Below are 27,434 nucleotides of genomic sequence, written 5' to 3'. Positions count from 1 at the left end.
CCGGAGGTACAGTTGTCTGCAGTGCTGGTAGCCCAAGGTGGGGAGCAGACAAATCAAAGCAGGAGTGGAATATGGTGCAAACCCTTTTACGTGATGTGAGTTTATTCGTTCCATTTGTAAACGTACCCGTCTTTATAAAGTAAGCATGGAAAATAGAGTGGAAGAAACTGAAGGAGTCGCAGGATACCGTTGGGATGGAGGAAGGAGACATTTGTTGCAACAAACACAAAACTGGGCCAGGATGGTTGTGGAAAGGTCAGCGAGTAAGGACGGGAGGGGAGAGTGTTGCAAAACAGCGGTGGAAGCGGTAGCGGCAGGCTGCTCGCCGGTGGCAGGTGCTTATTTTGGTGTGACACAAATACTTATTTTTGGTGAGCTCACTGTCTGCATGCATATGGCAACAGGGCTGAAACGAGAGGCTTAGGGGGAGGAAGAGTGTCGACAGTGACATGGGTGGCTGGAAGCCGTAGGACTGAGGCAGATGTGTGTCCCTGGGCTTCGGCTTTCTGTTCAGCTTCTAAAAATACAGACTCAGTTAGTTTATGTGAGGCCTGTTGACACCGATGTATTTCAGTGGAAGCGTGCTTTCAGCAAAAAAGGATGAGACATAATCTCTGTTGCTCTAAGCTGAATCTTGCTGTTCTGCTGAAACTAAAGTGTGTAGGCTGTAGAGGAACAGCCCTGCGATATTTCCCTCCTCCACCTACCTTTACAGCCAGATGCAGTGTGAAGGCCATGTCATAGCAACAAATGAAAGGAAGTATTTCTGCTGAATTTATAACTGTACTCGGTATCATTAATCACAAAATGACATGGATGTACCTGTGGAGACTGATGGTATGTTTTTATTGATGTGTTTATATTTTCTAGGAGATCACAAGAGCACTGTGTAGAGCAGTTATACCCCATGCCAGGAGTGGTTTTTTTCGTGGTCTTTCTCAGACTTCTGTTCTGTCCTCGGTTGCATTTATAGCGAGAGGGCATAGGCTTCTGTGTCTCATCAGTACAGCGGTTCGGGTTTTGCAGCTTTAAATGCTTTTCACAGGTCCTGCTTTAGCCAGGGCACTACAGATGAACAAACTGAAATGCAATCTAGATAAGATGAAGCATGCTTTGTGGACTGACATTTTAATGGTCTCTTCTTACCCTGAAACCTGGCTATGAAAGCAACTCGAGCATGTGATAAGAGCTACGTTACCGAGGAATATGGGTTGGGTTGGTTTTTTTTCCCCTTTCCCTGCTCTGTTTTGTGGTGGAACTGTAATTAGCTTCCATTTCTTATCCATGTTTTATATAGTTACAGAAATCAGAGTCTGTGTGTGGTTTCAAACCAAGCGGACCTCTGCCATGACCACCTTTATCCGCAGGTCTGTGGCACGCGTAGTCCTTCTCCCTCCTGTGGCCAGACCCTCCAGGGCACATGGTGGGTGCTACAAAGTTGCCCATTTTTTCCTGTTTATTCAGTACTTTGTTCCACAGTCAGATTACTTGACTGATAGATTGCTTTTATCATTGCCTTTTTTTTTTTTTTTCCCCAATGCCATTTACCTAACAGCAGTGCCACAGGCTGGCGTCTAGAACCGGCTGCAGGGGAGGGATTTGTTAAGGAGCAGCTCTGAGATTTAACAGAGTAAACTGAGATTTCACCTCTTAGTCCTCTGCCAAGCACCTGCTCAGTTTTGTGAACGGAGGTGCTGTTGGGAAGCTTTGCTTTACTATTTTCCCTGCAAATTTGTTGATAGTGATAGAGAAGAGGACGTTTGTTGTGGCTGTTTAATTATGTCTTACTCTTTTCAAGTATGAAAGTGCTGTGGAGATAACGGACATAAGCTTTGTTTCCCTACTGGTACTTCACTTCTCAGCTTCCTTTCAACTTTTGGTATCTTAATGATATCCTATTTTTTATGTTCTATGTCTAGTATATTATCTCTTAATTGTTTGAGCTGCCGCAGTAGTCATAGTTATCTTTCTGAGGCTAAGTCAACATGAACAAGTAAACTCTTGAGCAAAATGGGAGGTGCCGAGGGCTCGGTGTCCACGTTGAGCATATTTCAGGACTTCTACCTAAGACTAGTTGTGGACTGGGTCCTTGAAGAAAGGTACCCGTGTGGTTGGAGCACATCTTCTGTCTCGGTTCACCCCGAACAGGTACAACTCTGCAGTGTGCACCAGAGCCGGGTACGTAGGAGGGAACGGGGCAAACTTCTTCAAAGCCGTGCTCCCCGTTGCGTTTGAAATACTGATGTAGCTGTACCCTGAGTTGTCCTAGTGCTGCTCTCCTTGGTTTTTTCAGACTAGACAAGGCAAAAGTAGATATCTCTTTTCCTTGTGCTGTTTTGTGGTTCACTGAAGTCTTAGATGGAAATACCTTTTCTTCCTCCTTTGCTTCCTTGGCTCCTTATTGCAAGAAGTGGGGCCCTGGTATGTTCCCTCCTGTTTCTGACTTTTGAATGAAGTAGATGGTGTCTAAAACAAACCAACAAAGAGGGCGAGCCACTGATGACCTTACAGCGTTTTTGCCTGTTTCTGACTGCTGTTTGTTTTAAGATTGCTTAGGCCATCTGTTTTCACAGCGCCCGATTCCCTTGGATGTGGGGGGAGCGCAGGAGAGCAATGTTGTGGTGATTTTTTGAGGTCCACAGATAAACCCTAGGCGTCAGTTCAATTACATCTTCCATAATAATTTTGCTGTGGGATTTGAGACAATTCTCTTTTTCTGTTTTCTTGCTCAGCTTCCTAGCAAATAAATTTATTGAAGACTACGAGATGCTGAGAGTCACATAATACACGTTAATGTGTCCCTTCTGAACTGTGTAGTCAGAGATCTCAGGATATAAAAAGTTCTGCTTATGGAAATATTTTTGTTTTGCTCTGTTCTTCTTGGTTGTTTGCATTTCTCTTTCTCATTACTTAAGAGGTCGCAATACTGCTATTAGCCAGCCAGGCAGCAACTCTTCTAGAAATACCAGGGTCACCAGCATCTGTTTTTGAGTGCTCAAAATACGTAAACATGTTGGGGCAAGAGTGCTTTCTCTGTGTTTGTAGAGCATAGCACAGTGGAACCGTGATTTCTTTTGGGGCATTTGTGTGTACACTGGTGCTCTAATAAGAGTCATTGTTATTGAAGTTCCCGTTAAAATAATTCCTGAACTTTCTGCAGCAAAACACCTCCTTGTTTGGTTTGCCTCAAGGAATGGCTTTATCGCCGAATTTCTGTTAAAGCCCCTGAAGATACAGACACGCTTTGCGCTCTGATTTTGTCGTTTGCTTTATCATGGAAAAAATGTAAGTCGATCTTGTGTACTCTGTCACCTGGCTAACCAAACTGAGCTGCGGATGGCTTCAGGGGGAAGGTTGGCTTTCACGGCGCTCGCTGCATGAAAATTCACCGATTCACCTGTGGCAGCTGATGGCCCTTCCTGGTAAAGCGTATCAAAGGTCTGCAGCTTACGGTATTGTCTCTCACTGTTCTCCGTGTTCCTTTTAATGTCTACTTTACTTTTAAACGTGTTTATTTTTGTTTTGTTTTGGTTTTTTTTTAAATAAAGCAAATCAGTTATAAAAGTCACCATTGTGCTTGATATTGAAACCTTTTAATGTCATTTGAGGCTATTATTTCTCCATGAATAGCCTAGGCCCTTACATGGTGGCAACCTGCAGCCGATGGGATGCGTTTCCCTTGGCAGACCGTGGGATACAGCTCTGCCTGGGGACTTGACACTCTGCTGCTTCTTCAGGTCTGGGTTACAGGGAACACAGCGCGGGTCTTCCTCAAAGACAAAAATCTCAGATAAGGTTTTGAAGAGATAAGTCACTGAATTTTTCTTCACTTCCTCCTCTCTGTGTCAGATCAGGGGGAGACCACGATTACACCCTGACAGCAGCTAAGTCTTCCTTACCTGCCCCGGCTTTCTGTCTTTGGCCAGACCTGCAGGCAGGGCTGCCGTATGCTCCTGGCAGTCACAGGTAGATGAAAGACAAGACGAAAGTTTTCCTTAGCTTTTTGAGCCCAGCCTGCTGGGTGTAGTATAAATCTGGAAGGCTTGTGCTTGTGCCAGCAGGACAGCTCTGCAGAGAGCTCCGCGCAGATTCAGCTTTGCTCTGTGGCTTGGCTAAGAGCAGTGTTAGTCTCTAACTAGTGAGTGTTTTGGGGGTTAAGGTTAGGTTAGGGTGCTTGTCTTGTGTCTTGCCAGCTGCTGTGCCCGTCTTCCCATTCAACCTCTAGTTTCAGCATGTTCAATAAATGTAAATCTTTATGTACTGGCTTTTTATATTTTTTGAACTTGTTTGTGACAGACATTGTAATTCTGGATTTCATGTGTTCTGGTACTAATCTGACAGTCAGGCAAAAATTGATAGAACAAATGTAAATATTTTTTTAAAGTGGTCATGAAGCAAGCAAGTGTATATATATTGACTTTCCCACAAAACAAAATTCTGAGTGCTGACTGAGGCAGAAGATTGGAGTGACTAGTCAGTTGATCAGTTTTACATAATCTGACCTACTAAGTATTGCTGTTGAAGTAGTGTTTCATGATCTTATTTTCAAGTGTGAGGCTGAAAATATCATACACAGGTTGACTTCACTCCTGTATTTAAAAAATCATAAGTATTCAGTGACAGGTAAAGAAGTATAATTAGAAATAGTGTGCATGAAGGGATATTGCCAGGAAGAAGTAAATTCTACATTGATTTAACATTTTGACGTGATCTGTAATTTTACCATGTAATAGTGAAAAGAAGAGGAGGTAAATAGTGAATATAGTTGCTCAGCCTGGTTTTTGTCAAGTCTTCACATGGTGAAGATGTGTTTCATAGCTATAAACAAAAGAAAGAACTTTGTAGGAAAACCTAGTGATTATTCAGCTTTCCAAATGTTTTACATGATGCAATGACATAACTTTTTCTGAAAGTATTTGTGCATTAGTACTGACCAGCTTTACTGCCAGGAAGGTTTTGTGACCTCTGCAGGGAGGTCACAGTTTCTCCAAATTTTGAGGAAGATTTGTTGAGTTGCCCTTGGTTTTGTTTGTGCAAGACCAAGTAGAAAAGTGTCTCGATTAAAAAAATACTTACACTTCAGCTGTTTCTATTATTTAAGGGAAAATTGGATGTTGGCTTTTGAGGCTTTGAGTTTTGATAACATACTTAAGTGCTAATTTGACTGCACACGGTGAAAAATAATTTGTAAGTGTACTAAGTATCTATGTAAGATTCTCCACTTCATACTGGATGGAGGCTGACTCTAACCATATACTTTGCTTAACAGCGTGGGCTCCAGTTTCAACTTGTTGTGTGTCTTGACACTAATTAACAAATAAGTCAGGGCAGTACTGACAGCCTGATTGTAAAGTGTTGCAGCTCTGCCTGTTCAAGCCCTGCATGAGCACTGTAGAGTGAAGTCGCAGTTTCAGCAGACCTGAAGACATTTACATCCTGTGAGAGTTGAAGTGAGCAGTGCAGGACTGGAGCTTTTTTCCTAGAACATGGGAAAGAGAAGTGCTGAAATACAAGGTCCTGTAATACTGGAGGGATGCCATGGCTTCTGCTGCATTCGGTGATCATCATGTGCAGAGCCTTTCACTTATGTTTCTGTCTTTGACTACCCAAAATATAGGTGCTGTAAGGTAAACAGGTGCCCTACAAATAACAGGTCTGAGCTCTCTTCTTCCTTCTTCCCGTTTACATCAGCAGATCTTCAGAGGTAGGTGGGGGACTATTTAAATGCAAGAGAACCTCTTCTTTAAATGACAGCCTTGACTTGCTGACTTTTTGGGGAAAAAGATTGATGGAAAAGACAAAACAAAGTCAAAGACACATAATTTATATTCATCTTCTGTCATGAGGAGGATGCATGATTTGAATGGGTTGTTTAAAACTCTTTTTGAAATCATTTCACAATATGTAGTTCACTTTTCCTTTTGGCAGGCAAAGTATATAAGAATGTACATTCACCGCTTGAAAACAAAGTACAATTTCATTGGATTTCAAGTTGCTGTAGATTGTTCTGGAATATTACTAAAATTAGCAAATTAAAATTGTTTTCTACCATCTACAGTTTGTGTGTAAGGGAGCTCTCTCTTGACCTGAATCACAAGCTCACTTCATCCATCCTGGCTCTGTAAGGAGAGACAGCCATTCCCCTTTCCATTACAGCTGACACTTGAAAATTCTCTGCTATTTTTAGATGATTTCAATCTCATTTCTGTCCTTTGAAAAGAAAGAAAAAAATTCCCAGCCTTTAAATTGTTACGTTCCAGTGGGAGCTGCTATTGCAAAGAAGCCAGCTGGTCAACAGAGTCTCATTAACACATTTTAGCAGGTTCTGTTATGTGAGTTTGCATTAGCGTGGTGGCTGTTTTTTAGGTTTGTAGGAAATTGTTGGAACTCAATTTAAAGCAAAGCTGTGCGGGTTTGGAAGGTGTAGCCTCTTCCTCCCAAGTAATAATTTGTGAAAATATTAAGTGGCAGTTGGAAGGGAGGTGTAGACTGGAGGTTGTACGGTAGCGTTACAGCTTTTTCTTCACTTGAATGCCATGTTGGGGCACTGGTACTGCCTTAGGCAGTAGGGCAGATTTGGCTGGTTAGGCTTATCTTCCTAGGCATATGTCAGTATTGGACTGTACCAGAAATCTGCACTGCCCTTCCAAGCCAAATTGTTTTCATCAAATGAATATTCTTTCTTCCTCCCCATGTTTTAACCTAGAGCAGTAGACCTATGAGATTCATGGCTTTAGGGACACTTTTCATGGTTCTGAAATTACTTTGTGAAGGAACAAAACATTCTAGATGAATTTCTTCAGCTAGCATCCCTTGGACTCAGAATGCTCCTTGCAGTTGCCTGTAAACTTTTTGGGTTTGTGTTTGCTACAATAACTCGTTGTGGGAATTCTTAGCAGACCATAGAAATAGCAATGATTATATTGCAAGCCTTTATTCCACTGGTAGCACTTAATGTTCCTATTCCAAAGCTGTTGTTTGTCAGGTCAAGTTGAAGACTTAGAAATCATGTTATTGTCATAAAATAGCATTATTTATTAGCTCTACAGAATTGGAACAGTGCAGAGGAACTAGTGGAATAAAGTCCAAAAGATTGCTGCTTAGCATATTCAGAAACATGCGAACAAGGGCAAAAGTCTTATGCTATGCATTTAACATCTTGAATGTCTGCTAGTCAAAGAGCAATTTGCTTTCCTTTTGCTTTTTCTCCCCTCCCTTCAGCTGAAGTTAACGGAAATCCACTTGTGTAGGTGTCGGCGTGGGCCGGCAGCTTCCTGCTGGCCACCTGATTCCTTAACCCGTAGGTCCTCCTGTTGCAGGGCAGGAGAGGGCCCACACTGAAAGAGAGCCGAAAAACATCCAAATCTGGCTGTCTATAACTAAGTCTATAAGGACTTCGTTTCCTTCCAGTCTTGTAAATTTATAGGCCTTAATAAAAAAATCCCTTTTTTTATTCATGAAAAGAGAGGGAGGAGGAGAAAGTGGAAAGCAAAGCTAATCAATAATCGATAACAATGATATTAACAACTATTCATATGTTTTAAGAGCCAGAATGGTGGTGGGTGTGTTGACTGTGCTTAACTGCACAATAAGCAAAAAGAGTCTATAATTGGAATCAAACATGCTATTGAACATTGATTCAGCCTACAGGAAACAGGAAAACTAGCGCTTCTGATACTGGATGCTTATATCTTTACATTAACTAGATAAACAAGGATATTTGAGTCAGAAATGGAATCCTGTTGTTTTTGAAATGTGCAGCTTTGATGTTTGACTTAGATGCATATGCCTAATACATGGAATAGAAGTTAATTTTGTGTTTCCTTTACAGAGTATTGCATTGGTATCCTATTTCAAAAGGCCTCTCTGGTAAGCTTTTGCATAGTTGTTCCCAGTAGTTCTTGGGATCAAATTCTTGCATTCTTAAACTCTTGTTTAATGGACATGTGAACTCCGTCCTGTAAGGTACTATGTGTCTTTAACCTCTGACCGACTTGGACGAAAGTAGAGCAGATAAACCTTTTGGAAATGCTCAGGGCTTGACGGGACCCGTGTTAGAAGGCAGGATGTAATGAGGAAATGTTCCTGTAAGGGCATTATTGCAAAGAGACCAGGTACAACATTAGCTCCAAATTTCCTTTGTTTAGACAGCATGATGCTTGGTAAGAGCTGTCTGTGCTTCTAGCAGGTCTGTGTTTGGACTACACTAAGAGAAGAAACGGCCACAGGCTTCCAGAAGAAAGACGGAGATTTTGCAGTGTCGCACACACCCGCAGTGAAATTGCACCAGCAGATAATCAGGCTTTGATCCAAGACTAATGTAACCTTTCCCATCTATTTCCAGTATTTAAAATTTGGTTCTGATATGTTAACGATGTGTAGGAAAGCAAAAGGATTTTACTTGTTTTGCTCTGTCTGACTCCCTGTATGGGACTGACTTTGCTACTAAGATACAGCGATTCTGTCTCATATGTACATATATATGTGTGTATATATATATACAGCAATTCTATCTCATATGTACGTATAAGTTACTAATGAGACAATATGAGTAATATTTAATGTTTTACTTGCTGCTTGGCAATGTGGCATCAACTAGAAGCAGATGCCGCTCCTAAAAATACCACGTGAGGGTGAGAAAACATATAATAAAGTTGTTTCATAATCCCAATAAACCATTTAAGAGAAACGCCCACACCCCACGCCTCACCCCAGGTTCTGGAATCCATAATGATCGGTAACTGAATTTTTCTGCTGAGAATGTTAAAGTAGGTTATGAAACATTGCTGCTGCTGGAATTTGCTGTGGATACAGAGGTAAACACAAGGTCTGCTAGTCTTCACCGAAGTCACGTTTTCTTACCTGTGTCAGATACTTTAGTTTGATATTTGATGGTAGTTTTCCACAAGTAAGTCCAAAAATCTGAATTACATAAAGCTGTTGTGAGTTGTTTGCCTTTTATACATACATATATGTGTGTATATATGTAGCATTTCAGTAAATATGTGCATCCTTAGGATGTTTCTTATGTGAAAATACTCAGAGTTGTCTTTGCGGTCCGTTATTTCTGAATAATTGGATGCCTGAATCATATTTAATCAGCTCAGAAAGTGTGCCTAATTCTTGTAGCATGAATGACTAGATGTTCATCAGATGGGTGGCATTTTTTAATGAAAGTTTTGCTTAGCTACCTGTATTTAATAGGGAACATCACAAAATCTACCTGTTGATATCAGAAGGCGGGAGCTGTGTCTAAGAGAGGTTTTCGGAGTGCGCTTGTCTGTAGCTGTGACTGCTTCAGCGCGGCGTGGGACCTGCCCAGCTCTGCAGCGCTGCTTGCAGCCGACCAGCTCTGGGAAAGGAGGGTGCTTGCTGCTGTCGCGGAGGTTGTTCGACTACGATCTGCGTGCGCATGTAACTGCACCTGCCACCTTTTGCTCTGTCCAATGTAAGGGATGGAAAAAAAGGAAGTAAAGGATGCCATTTTTTTCAGATGTGCAGGCAAAGGCTACCGAGGGAGGAGTGCTGGTTTCTGAGCCCTGAGGAAGCACTGAGACTACATTGTGCTTTGTGGCTTGCTCCTGCTCAGAGATAGAGACAGTTTGGCGATGGCTGGTTGCTGTTCAGGAGTTGGTAATGATTGTGTGTCCGTAATCAGGTACTGAAACTTAATCGGACCATACGGAAGACATTTTTCATCAGGCACAGTGTTTTCTGTTATAAAAAAATGTGTGCATGATGTGGCTCTATTTAAAATGTAGTACATCTGTTAAGCATTTAATTCTTTCCAAGATTTTAGGAGGTGACAAAGTTGGAAATTGTCTTAAAATGTAGATTGGTTTTGTTTTTTTTTCCCCACGTTAGAATATTTGCCTGCTAGGCTTCTGTACTTACCAGTGCTTCTTTGAAGTGCTGTGTTTGATAAACGCTTAAATAAACTGCATTACATATGTATTTTGGGGCTTAGATTATGATTTGACTTGTGTGAGCTTAGTATCAGCCATAGACAAGCGTGCAGCCAATACGGCCATAAATTTGTGTGAGTTGTTCTGCTGCTACTGTAATGGAGAAGGCTTTGTGGTGCTAGGTTGTGCTGACAGGGTGTTATTTGTCTAACCCGTATGGAGTAAAGGATTTGTTAATTCTTGCACTGCTTAGTAAGCGCAGGAGTTGGACCATGCCCCACCAATGTTTGGCGCAGCTTTTTAGACACTAAATCCTCCTAATTCAAATGACACTCTTTGTTAAAGTTTGCAGTTATAATTGTTTTGTTTCAAAGAAGAGCCAGTTGTTTTTAACAGCAGAATTCTTGATTTGTGGAAAAAAACTTGACTCTGTGTGTGTGTGTGTGTGTTAAATGTGATCTTTGGGATGTTACGGTAACACGACGGTTTTGGGGGGGGAAATACATAATGCTTAATTCAGGAACTGTCTTTACTATAAGTTGAGTATGTCTATAATTTGTCTAAATAAGACAACTTTAAGTGTAGCAAATGACTTTCACAAACCTAAGTAAAGCAAAATGGTGTTCTAAAAGTCCTTGCTGCTGTATTTAGGTGATTCGGTATAAAATGAAACCAAAGTACAAGAGTTAAAGCTATAAACACAGACTTTGGGATCAAAAGAAGGATGACGGGGGTTATTTATAAGAGTTTTTATTGCCCTTTCAATGCATATGTAAAATCACAACTCTGCTGCAATGACTGTTAGGAGACAATCTTGTAGAAAATGAGCCAGTGAAGTGTAGCCAGTATTCGATGGTCATTGAGAGGGTTAATCCTGTAATCTTTATCTATAGAATGAGGCACTTCTCAGACAAGAAGTGGTATTGAATTAATTAAGAAGCCTGTGCTGCTACCTGGGCTTCCCGGTTGATGAGGAGCCGGTGGTGCTGGGCCCCAGCGAAGTGAGCTCTCGCACAGCGGAGGCAGAGAGCAGTGAGCTGGCAACGCCGATAACTTGCTGATAACTTATTCCAGACGCGCGGTCCTGCTTCGCGCGGCAGAGGTGGTGAGCGTTACGGAAGCGAGGAAGGAAGAGGGTGGCAGCTTGAATTCAGTGTTGGGCCATAGGCTGGCAAAACCAGCAAGGATCCCATCCCTGCGCCATGAGTTGGTGATGGCTCTGTTAGAGCCCTGTAGATAAAGAAATAGTTTTCATTTTTTGAGCGTAGTTAGCTTTTTTGCGTGATGTGACTTTGCTGTGTCTCGTAAATTGAAGAGAACTTCCTTCCGAATGCCTTTATTTCAAGAAAGCTTAAAATAACTGTCTTTGTTTATATACATTTAAATATTTTTATACTAATATGTAGTTGAACCGTAACAAATGGCGAATCAAATTTTACTCTTTAGTATTTACTCTCTCCTTTCCCTTGTCAGGGGATAAAAATCTACCCCATAGGCGCAGTACACAAACTGGAAAGATCACTGGGTATTTGAATAACTAGTGTGGATTAAATGAATGCTACTTGTACATGGATGGTATGGTAAGAGTGAGCCAAGTGCTTGGTTTGAAAGCTCTGTCTACAGTCCCTGTCTTTAGCTTCTTAATGAATAAACAACTGATCTGTAGCAGTGCAGCGCATTCCTGAAAAACCGTTGTCTAGACATCTGACTGGCTGAATGCAGTGTTTTCCTGCTGTGCCTATTCGATAATCTGCCAGAGGGGGTAAGTCATCCCTGATCAAACTCTGGTTGTAGCTGCTGTCAGGTGTCTTGCTGTTTGTGTTTTGTGGTGTTCCTGTTTGCTCTGATAAAACTTCTGGAATAGTTTGCTTCAGTTTCCTGTTCTGTGAAGTCTAACTATTGCGAATGCGAGGGATTTTTTATGTGAAGCTTTCCAGACACACCCTGAAAATGTGACGGTGTGGCTTGATGGAACTGAGATTTCCACTATGTGGCTCCTTAAACCAGATTTAAATCCCTAGCAGTCATACACGTGTTCACTTCTATAATGTATTTGTGGTAGAATGGGTGACACGAAGTGCTGGCATTTGCCGAGGTTGGGTAATGAGCTCGTTTATTGATAAGAATCTGTACTAATGCTTTGTTGACAGTGATTCCCAAAATGCTGTATTTGAGATTTGTCTAGAAATCCAGGTGCTTGTTTCTGTAGTAGAGTTAAATAGGCTAAATAGAGAGTAGTTAAAATTAGTATTATTATTGCATGGGACGCAGAGTGTATTGCTTGATAATTCTGTCTTGGACACTGTTTGTCTGCAAACATTCTTTTTGTGCTGAGATACGAATATTTTCTCATAACCCATTACAGTCCCGCGTTTTCTACCTGTAGTGTTTTTCTCCCTGTGTTGAAGTAAGGGGGAGTACAGGGGAGAATTGTACTTTCCCTTTTTAGTATGGCAATATAAATAATTTGTAAAATAATTTGAGGTCTTAAAAAGGTAAATCTGTATTTAGACATTAGAATGAGAAGAGATGGGGGGACTGTGGAGGTAGCAGGCATCGCTATTGCAGAAGCAGGGTGAAGAATTGCAGGTTCAGCACAGCAGCATTTGAAATCTCTTCACCGATGTGGGCAGGTGCAGTATTTGTAGGGAAGAATGTAAGCTTTACGTTCTCGGTAAGTTCTCACGCTGCAGCCCAGTGTTGGTTTGCTTTCCTGGGCTGGGTGGCGGGTACTCATTAGCGGTGTTTTCCCAGTTGCTCATCTGCACCTTTTTGTTTGGCTTTCAGTTCCTGGCCTCGTAGTTGGAGCAGTTCGGTGCCTGGAGACTTAGAGAGGAGAAGTTGCCATGAACTATATTTTTAATTAGTTTTTTTTTCTTTTCACACAAACCAGATAATCTATCTTTCATACTGCAGTACTATGGTAGCTCTAGAAGAGAGAGGACTTTTAAGTGACATTTATTTGGGAGGAAGGAAGTGAGTCTTTAATGGTCTAAAGTTTTATGATGCTGCATAGCATTTAGGACAATTCATGCTGTTTCCTGAAGCAGAATTTAGCTTTTTGGATGTTGGAGGAGGAAAGATCATACTGCAGCAGCATATGCAAGATGTTTTTTGTTGTTGTTTTTTAATAAGCTCCCCCCAAAACAAATTCCAAGACCTTTAAGACATGGGGAGCCTCTACTTGTCCCACGTGTAGAAGAATTGATTGATTCAGTGAACACATCCAGCTAATACTTGGCTGTTTTGAATACAGATACTACTTAGCATGAGTGTTTATGTCAATACTACTTCTGATGTGAATGTGGCTCCATGGGTGGAGAAATTGGAATTTTTCAACTGTCAGTGTATATTGTACAAAAAAATTACTTATTTTTAGTTGCATTTTTATGAGCCAAGACAACAGAGAGACCAAATATATGATAAAATCTGAAAGGTAAGCACTAAAGTGAATGTTTACAGCACAGTCAGTAGGTTGTTGAGTTCCTTCATGTTTGCCTTTAAAATATATTACTATGAGATTTGGAACTTTAATTACTTGTTTTTTAAATGCATTGCAGTTTTTCATTTTATTTTTTTTAGATAATGTCCTTGAATAAGAAGTTAGTTGGGGGAGGGGGGGCGAGTTTTAAAAGAACCTGAAGTGAAAGGAAGATTAATGGCTGATCTTTGTTGCACTGGGAGAGGATTAGTTTCCGTGGTCTTCTGAGCATGGAGGTGATGGTGCTTTGTGAGCTCAGGTGCTAGGGTCTCTCTGTGGGTGTTAGTTTTTCTTTTTGGATGCTCCGTTACATTCTTGACTGCAGATTTTAGGGGCCGCATAGGAGCTGAATTTTCTCAGTGAAGCACGAGCTACTACCCGTGATAACTTGTGTGCTTCTAAAGAAGGATTGTATTTGCTGGTAGATCCTTCTCTCTCCCCCCCAAAAAACTGACAGCTGTTTTAAGAAGTTATTTTCAGGCTGGAATGGGAAACTTGGAAGAGAATCAGACTCCTCTATAAACAAACTTAGCCTTCTCCCCCCCCACTTTTATTTACAACTTAATGTAGTTGATCATATGTTAATGCCGTAGTTTATTTCCCCCTTCTTATTTACTTTAATGTTCTTTAATGTTTGTTTGCTAATAACTCAAAAGCATAAACAACTGGTGGTAGTGGTAGACTTTATGATGGGAGTTGTAATACTGTTTCCAGTGCCGTTTGCTGATGTGAAATACGTTGTGAAATAGGAAAGGCAGGGTTTACAGATATTGGTTTTATTATGGTTTCTAGCCATAGAACTGAAGAGGAAAACCTACTTCTGAGCAATATGGCACGTATTTTGCTGCAAGTTTCCAAGGTCCCATAGCAGAATGGCAGCTTTTCTCAAAATATTGTGGCTTATTTAGATAAATTTTCAGTGTTTGTTTTCTTTGTTCTCTTGCAACTGAAGATAAGCCTCGTAGGCATTACAGCAGCAAAATATTTTAATGGGATGGAAGCTGCTAGGGGAAAATAGTTATTCCTAAATTTTCTTTTGTATTTTTAATTACCTATTAGATGGTATCTTCTGAGAAGTAAATTGGGGAGGAATTTTGTGACAGTATTCAGAAAAACTGGGAGGCACTAGGGAAGTGAAAAATCAAAGGGATGTTGGGTGACAGTGTGAGGAAAGAGATTGTAAGAAGCTGAAATCTGTAGAAAACGAACCTTAATCGCTTTTTGTGTGGTGTTTCTTGGTTAGTCCTTGGATCTCATAAATTTTGTTTCAATAAAGGAAGAAACATAAACAAAAGATGTAAACCAAATGGAGAGAGTCCATAACAGAGCAACTGCGGTAGGTGTCTAGAAAAGAGCAAAGGAGTTGCAGTTGTTTGAGTCTGGACTAAAAAGCTGGATGGGAGAGGGAGCCATGGTCTTCAGTGTGGTGAAGGCTGCCGGCAGAGGAGAGAGGAGATGGAACGAGAAGCCCTGGGCTGAGATTGCTGCACGAGCACTCGGCACATCAGCAGGAGCAGCAACGGCTTCAGAAGTGACAGAGCACTCTTTAGGGACTGCTTTGGATGCTCGGCCTCGGGGCCGGCGAGTGCCTGGACAGGGCAGCAGTCCTTTGAGCCTTACCGTTTCTTACTGCTGTGAAGGTAACTTACCTGCTAGAAAGGATCAGAAAGCTGTGAATAGTCATGGATTCTGGCTATAACAGCTTAGCCGTGCTGCTGTAAATAAAAATGCAGTATTTCAGCAAGATGGCATTAAAAGAATTTTAATCCTCTTTTTGAATAATTTGGCATAGAACTGTTGCTGATTTACTGGGAGGGGGAGATTGTTGGTTTGTTTTTTTTGTCATGAATGGTCTGACTTGTCCAGGATGCAGAATAAAAGAGAACTGCCCCACTTGAAGAGGATAGAGATGATTTTTGCTGTCATCAAAAGCTACACGGAGTAATAATGTAATGCTAAAGCTACGCCTTTCCTTTCTACGTAAGTTTAGTATGCAGCAGTCCTGGTAGCCCAGTCCAGTAGTGTGTGCCCAGAGAAGCTGAGTGGTGCGCATCGATAAAGGTTTGCCCACACAGGTTGCAGGGTGGTGACCCAGGTGTGTGTTGATATCGTGGCACCTATTTCTGAAGTCAAAAGGTGGTGCTGAACAGATACTTGTACGCTTGCCCTACCTCCTAACAACCACTGCTGAGCAGAGGAAATAGCATCGCAGAGTTAGCATTCCTTCTTTTCTTTTTTGAACACCTGATCAGTTTCTGCTTTTCACTGCCAGAGGTTTTCCTGTAGGTGGAAATTCAGTGTGCAGTGGTATTAGTTTTTATCTTTATATGCAGAGATGTGTAGGTATGTAAATGAATGCATTGATTCTGTTAGTTCAGAGCTGTTAGTGCTGAAAAAAATATCGCAAACTGATGTTTTTTGGGGTGGTTTTGCTTTTAATGTGAAAACCTTTGGATGCTGCAGCCATATAAAACGGGGAGATCGAAGCTGGCTATCTCTTTCTGTCCTGGCTGTGGGTGAAGTGGTGCCTCCGGTGCAGGGACAGCCCGTGTCCCCGGCAGGTAAGGTGCCAGGCCAGTGCAGCGCTGCCTGTGCGTGAGCAAGTCTGGCTGTTGCGTCTTCCCGGTCTGCGCTTATCAATGTTTGCCTTGGGCAGCCGAATCTAATTCCACTTCAGTTAGCCAGGCCTCGGTTTGCAGCACCCATGATCCCTGATCTGAAGGTGTTTTTGTTGTGGGTACACTTGTCTGATAAGTTTTTGTGATTAGAAATGTATTTGTTGGAATTTATTCGGCTCTGGTCTGCAAGCCTTGCCATAACATTGCCAAGTCTGTTTAGCTGGAAGCTTCACTTGTGCTGTCTAAACTTGCAAAACCAAACCAGACGTAACTATTTGGAAAGGTGGTTGTGTGAGCTGTTGTTACTGCATATTTTCCAAATTTATATTGCAAACAGTAAGATGAAAGTGAAAAAAGAGGTGATTTGGGTGGAAGTATGAGCCATGAGTAGTAAACGATCCATTTCCTCTTCGGCTTTGACTAAACAAGAGCACATGTGTATCATGAAACATTCTCAAATATTTTCTCTTCTTATTTTCATGTTTTTCATATCTACTAGTACAATTGTATAGGCTCGCTTATTGATAAGCAAGTATGTATCAACGTCCTCGTATCAAAGCCTAAGAAAATAAACTTGATTTTTTGATTCAGACAGAGTTAGCAAGTGATGGAAACAGTACATGCGTGTGACAGAACGTTCTCTGCAGTTGAGGAGCCTAATGACTTTCTTGGTAGTATTTCAGGCTTGGTGCTTCTCTCAGCTATCAGGGGAAACATCAAATAATTAATTTAACATTATGCTAGCAGTTGTCTCCTTGAAGTTTTCTAGAGGGAGACTGAATAAAAATACCTTAGAAAAAACATGTGACTAAGATCAAAATATCCTTAGGGGAGGATCACTTCAAGGGCTGTTTTTAGGTACCTAAAACTTGAGACTGTCCTTCCCCCCCACCGCTTGCATAGTTTAGTTTTGTATGGTCTTTTGGTTGTGTGGTTTTTTTTTTTTATTAATTCTGTTTATTTTCATGATCAGGGAAATTGTTGCCTGGAAGTACTATATTTTTAAGGGTCTCAGGAAGTTTTAGGAGATTGTATTGTTTATATTAATCAATTTATACCAGGGTGCTTAATTAATGATTTCTTTGCCTGTGTTTTATTAATTTTCACATCTCCTGTTAAATTGCACAGAGCCATGTTTAATGCAGAAAGGCTGCCAGTGTCTGTTTGTACCCAGTTTCCTCAATAATTTGTTCTCTGAGTTTGAAACTTGAATCTTTTATTTGGTTTTGTTCGTCTGATGTAGCAGTGCCAGATGTAAGGAAGTTACAACGGGAAATCTAAATAATTACAACTTCAACATTTTCTACAACATTCAACTTTGACGCGTCTTGAACTTCTCCAGGCTATACCTTGCATTTAGTTTGCAGTCTGAAATCACAGTGGGAGCTGTGTTCCTAACTCACTTGCATCTATCTGTGTACAGGTTGTGGAAATCAATTTTTAAGCTCCAGTTGGGGAAACAAAATCAAAGTATAATATAATAAATATATTTCACTCGCCCCACTGGGGCTGTTCTAGTAGAAAGCAAGCAAGCTGTGTCGAGCAATTTGAAGCCCGTCCTTGTTTGGTGCCGCGCGTTCCCGAGAAGCAGCAGGGAGAACGGGTGGCCTCTTTCCCCAGTCTCCCACTCACGGGGGATTGATGCAATAGGGATAGTCCTGAGATTTAGTCCAATAAACTAAATCCTGTCTTTCGATGGAAAGGAGACAGATTTTTAATTTCTCCATCCAGTTGCCAAATGCAGTTTTTTCAGGATTGCTGGAGCTGGATGCTGTTTGCTGGAGGGCAAGGGGATGCCTACCAGGCTGGTGCTCAGCTGGTGCTGGCGGTGGCCGCGATGCGTTTCTCTGCAGGATTCTGCGCTTTTCCCATGTCCGTAAGCTTGTGCAAATGATTAACCAGCAAAGCTACTTCCCTACAAATCGTCGTCGAGGCTTGGCATTAACGCTCCTCAGGCTGTGTCCCTCAGTTGCTGCTGCTCACTGGTGCTCTGGTTTTTATTCCCTGCTTAGCCGGCTCTCCCCCTCTTTTCTGATTAGTGTAACTTTTATTCAAATTAAATTAGGGAAACTCAAGGGAAAGTGCAAGCATTTTAAGAAGCTGGTTCTTCTCTGCTAGTGCCGTGTTTAAGTGCTGCTTGGAGTTTGCCTCCATACAAAATTTCAGCTTTTGCTTTGTTTTAGGAAGGGTGCAGAAGTGAGATAAGGGTTTTGAAGTAGGGGAGGTAATGAGACTTTGCTGCTTGTAATGCGATGCAGACAGTGTTGACATGGCTACATGGTTTTTTTGCCTTCCCCCCCCTCCATGTAGACTAGAACTGTTGAGTCACGTTGTCTTCCCAGTTGCCGTTTGGAAAATTTCTTTTACCTTCATTAATAAAACCTTATAAATGTTTTCCTTCCCTGCCTCCAGCTTCTTACTTTCCCTATGCCCCTTCCCTTACTTCCAGTCCTTCCTTCCAGGTTTCCACTCCGAGACTGCAGCCACAAAAAGGGGTTGATGCAGTGTTTGGTACAACTGAAGGAGTGAAATGCCGAAGCAAAGGGAGTAGGTGAGGTAATGGGAGTAAGTGGCCGGGGCAGAATGGTTGGAAACTTGTGCAGCAGATCTGCTGATGGACAGGCATTCCTCGTCTGTCTGCAGCAGATCTGCTATAGGGGTTTCCCACTTCCTCCGGTCTCTGGTTTTCTTCCTTCTAGTTGTCCAGTTAATGTGCGTATCAGGGCGGGATTCCCGAAGAAACAGCCAAAAACTTGACTGGAAAGGGTCATAGTCATCCTTTTAATTTTATGTGGGCCATGATCTGGAACATTACACAATCTAAATGTTGCTGAATTGGCAGTGAATCTCCAGACCGTTCATTCTTCTAAACCCGTTTTAGCCGTTTTTAATAATGTGATAATTTAAAGATGCAAGTGGCAGAGTAGCCGAGCCCCTGGTGGGTTCCTTTGTAGGAACGGAGCGCCTGTAAATCTTTTTCAATCCAAGTAATTTAACTCTGGATTTATGGGATTTACAAGAGAGCAGAACGGACAGGAACTAATACAATATCCTATCTGGAGCATCTCTTTTGCACTTGGAAAGAAGAGAGTACTAGGAAGGACAGAATCAGGATGACTATGAGAAGGACAGCTTGCCTGGGGGTGACCACAGCCATGGGCTCTTGGCCCCATAAAAGGAAACAACATTTCTTGTCAAAATACAGCTGCCCAGCCCATTCGCTTTCTGGGAAAAATGTCCAGTCGCTCTGCTGATACAGCCTTGCGATGTGCAGATTAAAAGTATAAACACTTACTTACTCTTAACTAGAATTGTTGGCTTTTCAGAACCTGTAGGGCAGGGGAATAACATAATGCTGCGGACTGACGAATGGTCACCATGTAGCAATGTGAAGCCTAGACAGAGGTTGAAAGTTCAAAATAGTTTGTTTTTTAAAAAAAAGCCTTTCATTTTATCAGGAGGAATAGAGCGAACAAACTTATTTGCAAAAAATCATGTATCTTTGCATTAAATAGAATCTTTGCTACTTTTTAGCCAAAGATTAATCTCATCATTTAATTTGAATTATTTTATAGTAACAGATAGATAGATATAGATTTCCCTTATCGCTGAGAGAATTTTAAATTTCTATGAACTCTTTAAATGATGCAAGAAAGTGCGGTGTTGGCATATAATGTAAACCAAGTGACTGGAAAAGTAAATATTTAAGGCTGACATATTGAAGTATAAATAGCGGTTACTGTTTGTAATGTTTCAAATGTAAAAATATTTCTCAAGTTAGTGTGCACCATTGCTTGTCAAATGGTGGCGTTTTTTTTAAAAGTTGCACTTATATTTTGGAAAATATACCTCAAATTGGCCTCAAAGACATCTTTGACAGGTTGTGGTGCCTCAGATCCCTTACGCACTTATCACTTGTCTCCTGAGGAGGTCTGATCCGCTTGTTGGCAGACATAGTTTGATAGGCGGTGCAGTTTATCATTCTCAGGGGTTTATCCCTATATTCCAGGCTGGATTAGGAGCCCTCTAATCCAAAAATGAGGAAAATGGTCAGGCGGTGGGAGCTGGCTGCATCAAATGCCAGCGCTGAGTCAACTCCAAGTCCGGGGCTTCTGCCTGGCTGCTGGCGTGGGAGCTCTCGCTGCCAAAGCTTCTTTGCGGGACACTTGCACTGCTCCGTACCGATACTGCTGATTGGCTTTTTTCTCCTCTCGGGCATCTCAACAGGCAAATGGAGTTTGGTTTTTCTCCCTCTCTTTGGAACATGATCTTTAGCACTTGTGTTTTGCAAGGACAGGGTATTTACCGTACCTTGTGTCTTGAAGTACCTTGTCCCATGGCCTCAGCTGAGCGACTCTCCTCTGGATTTTCCGTTCTTGTGGATTTAAGGAAGATTGTAAGTGTTTTTTTAGCACAGCTCATGTGCTCAGCTGTAATTATACAAGCTTTACTGTATCCTATCTGTGTCATCAAGACTGGCTGGCTTCCATGTGGGCACGAAACCAGGGAGATGGAAGCTTTTAGCATGCTTTGACATTGCACAACAGCTGTACACTACTTAAAGCTAAAGTTTAGCTCAGGCTGAGCCAACCTGACATTTGAACTGAACGTTTAACATGTTTTACTTTAGAAATAAAGTTAAAGGGAGGCATGCCTCCATTGAAAAGAGTTATTATGATAACAGGTAGCATACATCTGGAATTCCATTGATAATTATAGCTAAATCTGCTTTGGAAAGTTTATATTTTGTATGTAAAATGTGTTTTTACTAGAAGTTTTCTGAAAGGGAGTAGTGCGAGAGATCTTTCTAAATTTCAGCTTTTCCAGCTCTTAAAATAATGAGTTTAAAATGCAGAAATTCAGTCTTGGATGGCACTGCAGAAAGTGCATACACTGGAGCCTTTCAGAGTGTTTTCTCACCTTTCTGAAATGTAGCTTGCTTGGACCAGATTAAATTTGTCAGTGGTACACGCACAGTTATAAATGTTAATGATCGTAGTCTCCATAGATGCTGCTGCTGTCTTTGTCAGCTCATGCTTTCTCTTTATTCTATCTTTAATACGGCCTGCTAATACTGAGTTATATTTTGAAACTGTGGTTTGGAGACTCCTTTCCAGGACCACGAGCTCTCTGCCGGTGAAGTTCTATATTGCATTACTTTCTCTAGTAGCAGCTTCTTTTGGTGGTAGCTTCTGTTCCCTCGTTCTCCTCCTGAACCACGTGCAGTCTTCACGGCAGAGTGGCATTTTCAGTCACCGTTCCGAGTAGCCCAACACTCAATTAGTTTTGCGTAGCAGCACAGTGACGGTGGCTGGACAACTCCTGTTTCTACCTGGCTGCCCTTGTGATGGGGTTGTAATATTCATGGCAAGGGTGGTTTGGTGCCACTAGCTGGGTCCAGCAAGAGGAGACGAAGGACTAGGGACAACTGTTGCATTTAAACTAAGTCGTCGGGTTGTCACAGCACTAGGAAAGGCAACTGGGAACAACACGAACACGTCACCAGGTAATGCTTGTAGTTGTGTTCGTTGCTGACCAAATTATATCAGTAATTCTTATTAGGTCAAAAATCAAATGGCTCATAAAAGCTTTTGTGGCCATGAAAGAAAAAAGTCTCAATTTTTTAAATGTATTGGTTGTTCACAGGTGTACAGTGAAACATGGTTATATATTTAGCAATAAGTACTTGCTCTACCACTCCCATACCTGAGATGAGGGTGATGTAGTAGCATTTCTATTATTACCCTAATATAAATAATTTATGTAGTAAATTATTATTATACATATTAGTTTTTAATCTAATATAGCATTATGATAATGAAAATCAAGATCATTCTCTTAAGTGTGCTAAAAACAACAAAAATAATCTCTGTCCCTGTGAACTCTGTTTTAAATAAGATAGATGCAACAGAGAGATATAGGCCACAGCAGAAATAAATCTGTATTCAGGATATGAATATACTTACATATTTTCTTCTAAAATGAGGTTTTAAAAAGTACTATCTAATGTCCTATCTTATATATTTAAAAGCCTTAAAGCTTTGTTCATGATCATCAAATGCGCTGTGCTGATTGTGCAATACAGATAACGCTGAGGCTGTTTAACACTTAACAAAAGCCTCATCTTGCCAGCTTCGCTCTTACCAATTTGTTCTCTCCTCCATTTGATCTGCTGCATTTCATGCAGCCTGCTGCTACTTTTCCATGTCTACTAATTCGATAGTTTGTTTATTTGCTCTCTCTGAAATACCTGAATGAACATTTGCAGAGTGTGGAAGGATGAGGTTGCCCTGCAGCCTGCTGTACAGGAAGATCCCCAGGCACGCCGCGCAGTCGATAACGCCTGGTTGTGGTACTATGGGGCTCACCACAAGCTCTTTTTAACTTCTATTTTTATCTAATCGTGCTTTTTTGTTTTTTAATCACTTCTACAGACGGCTCATTTGCTATGTTTTAAACATATTCGTGTACTTCAGTCCACGTGGCTGTTTGGAAATGAGCTATTCAAACTCATTTAGATAGTAATTGTAAGCTGCACATTTATATCCCATTTTACATTTTACTGCAATTTGTAAATCCTATCAGCATTGGATTAGAAATGTTCTTCAGGGAAGCTAGATATGGTACAGTCAAGTCTCTGAAAGTGCTTCCTTCGTGCTTATTTCTTTTCTTTCTGTAGCTAAAAAAAATTAGATTTTTCTCACCATAGTACTGACCATCATCCAGCTGTTTGAATGCTGGAGTGATGCCCATGGTAAGAATGTAGGAGTGGCCGATAGATCCTTCCCTAACTTTAGAGCTCAGAAAGGGCCAGCACACTTCGTACAGTAGGAATCACTGATTTGGCTTCCATGAATAATACACATTTCTGTCTTTAGCAGTTAGCTCCAATGCATTTGTATAATTTATAAAGTTTTAACGCCAACAGGTTTTACAGGTTGTATGTAGTTAATTCTTATCCCACAATGATATCTTGAGCAAATGCTTAATTTCTTTTATTGCCAGAGAAATGCTAAGTGCTAATTCATGCTGCAGTTGCGTTCAGGTTGGATTTTAATTTTGTGTGTGTGTCACTTAACAACAGATGCTTTGGGGAGTAAAGACTCCTATAATTAGATTTGGCATGTGTTTTCATGATAGGTGAAATAGTTTGCATGTTTCTAGAATAAATATTTTCTGCAGTCCATATTTATAATAGTGGTAAACATTGAACAAGTTAGCTGTAAGTCCTACATACTTAGTGTAAGCTGTGGCTTTTGGAACATGTGCCCTTGTGATTCAAAAATATTGAGTCCTTTCTAATGGCCTTTTTTTGCGGTTGTTTTAATACTCCAAAAAAGGGAAAGATCAAAGTGCAGTCTGTTCTTTCCTGCCCTTCTAGATATACAAAACAGCTGCAAAGCACAATCAACTATTGTAGTGATATGTGCCCGAGGTCTATAAATAGAGGGAAAGCTTCAAGCATGAACTGTGCTGCTAGAGAGGCCAGGGGATTTTTGCTTGGGGTTACTAGACATTCCCTAGCTTGTTTGTGGTTTAGAACCATAATTTCCTAGGCTGCTATATTCCAATTAAATTTGAATTCAAAATGATTTTGCCATGAAGGCTTTACATGACTTCACTGTTTGCAGTTTTCTCGTTCCCTGTTTTTTTAGCCTTTTCTTTTTTTCCCAACACACAAGTATTTTGCAAGTATCTAAAGGAAACCAATTTAAATACAAGAACAAAATTGTTTACCAAAAGAATATTGCTGTGATGTATGGCCTTAGTGGGAAGTTTATGGCGGTACGTATGAAGAGTGAGAATCGGAATCATGTTTCATTAAATTGTGGTCTGGACTCTACTTCAACCTGGAAATGCATAGTGTGGTGCTTGGTGAGAGCTTCGTGTTCTTCTGAACTGGAAAGTAGGCGGCTGCTGCAAGTACGCTCTGCCTCACTGTGCAAAAGAGTAATAAAATCTGTACGGCAGATTCAGAGCTGTTAGAGCTGTTCCCAGATTTTTTTTTTAACTCAATATGCTGCATATTTTTTATTCATCATGTTAACTGGTATTGGAAGAGCTGCTGAGAATGTGAGAACTAGGGACTTGTTAGATGATGGGAGAAAAATTAGCATATTTGGCAGAAGTAGGGTGTTGGAGATAATTTGGGGTTTGAGTATCCAGGATGTGGTTGAAGCTGCTGCTGGCAGAGGTGAAGGAGACTTGAAACTGCTCATCTCCTTTCCACACTCTCTCTTACTGAAAAAATTATTGATTCCTGTTGCATTTCAACAACATTAGCACCTAACAATACCAATAGTGCTGTCCCGCTTTAAATTTAAATGAGAGGGAGGGATAAAAACAACTACTTTACCATTTGAAATTGGTACTTTTCAGATGTGACCTTCATGCTTTGAGTCAGGTGAACCAGTTCATCTCTTGAGTCTTTCTTCTTTCAACGACAGGACTTGAAATTCGGTTTGTCACTGCATATCAGGAGTGATTTAGAAGGTCTTGCCCCATATAGGCATCTCACTGAAGGTGTTTCATGAAGCTTTCAGTGAATAAATACAATTTCAGTACATGTGGTCAGCATTTTCGAAGGCCGTGTGAGGTTATGGTGGAAATTCCTCAGAGAGCAGAGTGGGAATTTGAAATACACTTGATGTTAAACAGTGTAGTTTGTGAAAAGATAGCAATAAAAATGTTTAAGAAAACATGTTGAAATCTCTTCTGAAAAAGATATAGATATCCTTTTTTTCTTTTTAATAGTGCACAGACTTACAATGTTTATGGCAGCACCCAGAGTTTCGTAGAAGCTGCAGGTATGTTTATAGGGCTGCTGTTCTGAACTATGATGATGGTTACTGAGCAGTGTTTGCTCACGTTTTTTGTCAGTCAGACAAAATTCCTCATGAATTCAGGTTTACCTGAATTGAAAAACCTCACCTCATATGACCATTCTTTGTGAAGATTAGGGCATGGAGAAGAATTGCTAAACCAAATACAATGATAGCTCGGAAGACTTCCTCCTCACTGTGTGTTGTTTTGCCGGGTCAATGAAAATCTAAACTAAACAGGCACACAGCAGATCTTTGAGACAAACAAAACTTTTCCTATAGTTTTCTAGGTGGCTGCAATTTGGCTTCACAGGATAATGTCGGTTGTTCAGGGACCTCTGAAGGTGTTTGTCCAAACCTGTGCTCAAAAGAGCTTTGGTTAGAGCTGGTTGTTACGAATCTCCACAGCTGTAATTTGTCCTCATTGTATCTTGTCCTGTCTCTCTGCACCTCTGAGAAGAGCCTGGCTCCGTCCTCTCCCTACCCTTTGGTTAGGTAGTCGCAGTCTTCTCTCAAATCTACTGAAGCCCAGCTCTGTTCTAGCACGTCGTGTGTTTCAGCCCCCTCACTGTGATGGCCCTGCCTGATGTCACTCCGCGGTGTTGGGTGTCTCTCTGGTCTGGGGAGCCCAAACCTAGATGTGGTTCTCCAAGTGCCATCTCAAGTGCCCACTGGTATGCTCTCATTGCTGGGGTCTCACTGGATAGCAGTCTGTTGACTGCTCCCAGCATGTCATCGTGTCCCACCCCCCCCAGTTTGGTATTGGCCATGAACTCAATGGTAACGTAGAGTTATTTTCTTACTGAAAATGAGATCTGCAAATTGAGGAACTCCTGCTCTTTGTGGAGAGGAGGCAGACCAAACCTGTGCACCAGCACTAGATGACAATTGACTCCGTCGGAGAAGTCTCCAGTATTTGACCTCTTCAGCTTCAAGAAAACAAGACCGTTTCTAAAGCACAGCAGAATGGCAGGGGGAAAGCACCAAACCTTGCTTTCATGTTGAGACAGGAGCAGGGATGACTTCTTTCTCCATAACCACTGTGACCCATCTGTGTGGAGGCAAGCATAGCAGAAGAGGCCAAGAGAGGGAAACTGGGTCTCCTGCACTGTCCCTGCAAGCTGTATGGAGGATTTTAGCTGTTTTGCAAAGACTTGGACTCTTTCTTAGTATATGTTTTGGTGAAACCTGGTTCTTCTCATCCTTCAGGAATGCAGCTGGAGAACTTCATCACAAAGCCTCCTGCACTGGATGCAGTCAGTGGCTCTTCTCTACAGTGGAAGCATGGGTTGGGCCTCCTTAGTAAAGCAAGGAACTTCCACGCCTGTTTCTGAAGCCACTCTGACATGTTTAATTTCTGACCATCAGGAAGCTTGCTTTGTAGTACTGCTGGCAGCAGAGGAGTTTGCAGAAAGGGTCTAGAGAAGGCAACGTGAAACTCGAGGCCAGTGCCGCTCTTGGTTGTGAAGCGTGTCCCAGTGTCTGTCTAACCTGTCGGTGGTTCAGCTCTGTCTCCTGGGAAATGAGCTGGCCAGACGTTCCCCTTGGGCTGCCAGCCTTAGAGCCTGATGCTGACTCCTCTCTCGTGGGACCTGCCTTGTGTTGTCTGTTGGGTGCAGTTCCGCTCTGTGCTCAGTTGAACACAAATCCATGGGTTTACCTCCTTTTTTCAGGAAAAGTATTCAAAAATGTAGTTACAAGATTAACTCCTCATTCAATTGCGAGAAACAGAGGGGATAAAAACGTGCAGATCCGGAGATGTGCACATCCATCTTGTTCCGAGCAGAAGTAGAGGGAGAGACAGGAGCATCTTTTGTTTTCACTTTCAGAAGAGTGCAGCAAAGGGGTTCCTCTGGAGGCACTGCTGCAAGCAGAGCGTGGATCTGTGTTCCTCAGCTGCCTACGTCTGAGGAGGTCCGGGAGGTCTGGAGGCTCTGAGCCACAGCAGCAGTGCTGCAGGCACTTGCAAGAGCTGCGGGAGTGTGAGGATTGTGCTGGGGGCACGGTCCGGGGTGCTGTGCTCCTGATGCCTTCTGTCACAGTTAATAAAGACGATGAAGAGCCTTTGGAGAGGTCAGTGGATTCTTTGATTTGGACTAGAAGAAAATGTTGTCCTCTAAGTTTCTTTTCCCAGAATAGAGTGTATAAACTGAAGTGTGTCAGAAGGGTTGGTTTCTCGGGGCAGGTTCTGTATTGCATGCTCCTCAGTTTTGGGATCAGCTTCTTTGCCCAGCCTTTTAAGTGCATCAGGCAAAAATAGGCTAAGCCTTACTTCAGTACCCAGTGTTTTTATTTATTTGCTTTTGAGAGTGGTACCTGTTCTGTGTCTTCCTGAAATACTGTTTTTTTTCCATGAGATCTTATTTGGTTTCTGATGTTGTTATGGGCCCCTCAGTTGAACTCCTGAAATCACCTTATTATCTTGAACAAAGTGTAGCTGTTGTGATAGCACTCGCTACAGTTCCCTGTTTGATTTGGCAAATCTTTACCTGAACTTGCTGTACCTTGTAGTAGATAGTGATGATCTAAAAGCAACATGGGCTTCACACCGAGAGATCAGATTCAGGCTTCACTGAGCATAGATCTTTTTTGGTTTTTTAACCTCCGG

At 41.6% G+C, this 27,434-nt stretch overlaps 1 protein-coding gene across 2 annotated transcripts in view; it reads left to right on the top strand.

The window, feature by feature from the left end:
- ADCY9 (adenylate cyclase 9) overlaps positions 1 to 27,434 on the top strand; it is an 88,319-nt gene that overhangs the window by 2,624 nt on the left and 58,261 nt on the right. The gene's annotated exons all lie outside the window — the stretch shown is intronic.

Source organism: Opisthocomus hoazin, chromosome 15, assembly GCF_030867145.1.
Source record: "Opisthocomus hoazin isolate bOpiHoa1 chromosome 15, bOpiHoa1.hap1, whole genome shotgun sequence".
NCBI lineage: Eukaryota > Metazoa > Chordata > Aves > Opisthocomiformes > Opisthocomidae > Opisthocomus > Opisthocomus hoazin.
This window is presented reverse-complemented; position numbering and strand designations above follow the sequence as displayed.